Source organism: Ovis canadensis, chromosome 12 (assembly GCF_042477335.2).
Source record: "Ovis canadensis isolate MfBH-ARS-UI-01 breed Bighorn chromosome 12, ARS-UI_OviCan_v2, whole genome shotgun sequence".
Taxonomy (NCBI): domain Eukaryota; kingdom Metazoa; phylum Chordata; class Mammalia; order Artiodactyla; family Bovidae; genus Ovis; species Ovis canadensis.
In genome coordinates, this window is record NC_091256.1 from 43,426,939 (window position 1) to 43,427,710 (window position 772).

The following is a 772-nucleotide window of genomic DNA, read 5'->3' on the forward strand; positions in this document are numbered from 1 at the left end:
CAGTGATGGCTTTACAAACAAGGCAGGTCTGAAAGGTGGGGCAGGAAAGGTGCATTAGGGAGAAGGTAGGTGACCACCAGATCTCTGAGTTTAGAGTGGTTCCCCAGGCTGTAGAACATGTTCTGAAATCTGGAAATCTAGACGAAAAGTCAGGGGAAGCCTTGCGGATATTGTTGCTGTTGGGGTCATAAGAGACTTTTCTCCCTCCCTTGAAGGCTAGAATGGAAACCTGGCTTCCCGGGGGGCTACCTCCTCCACAGGTAACCGGAAGCACTGAGGATGGCCAGAGGTCATGGCTGCCCAGGAGCCACAGACTGGCACCCAGTGCAGGGAGGGGAGTATACCTTAACGTCCTCTCAGAAGCCAGCAGTGTGGGCGAGCCGTGGTCTGCCTCCTCCACTTCTGGACCACAGAGGTGGCATGAGGTATTGGAAGGCTATAGGTGTAGGCAGAATAACGGTCCCCTCCCAGCTGTGGTCAGAGAGATGCCACGCTGCTTGCCTTGAAGACGTGTGGTGACCTCTAGATACCGGGGAAGGCAAGGAAATGGATTCCCCCTTTGCCCAAGATATGATGCCCACCTCAGGTGTTTATAATCGGTTCATAGCTCCTCCTAGTCCTTAGGTGATTTACCAATCAGCGGACAATTTTAACATAAGCAAAGTTGCCTGGCAGTATAGCTGGCATTCCCATTTGATCTGGTTTCCCGGGTGTGGTAGGCACAATAATGAACGGCTTCCTGAGGGTGTCCACCCCCTAATCGCTGGAAACT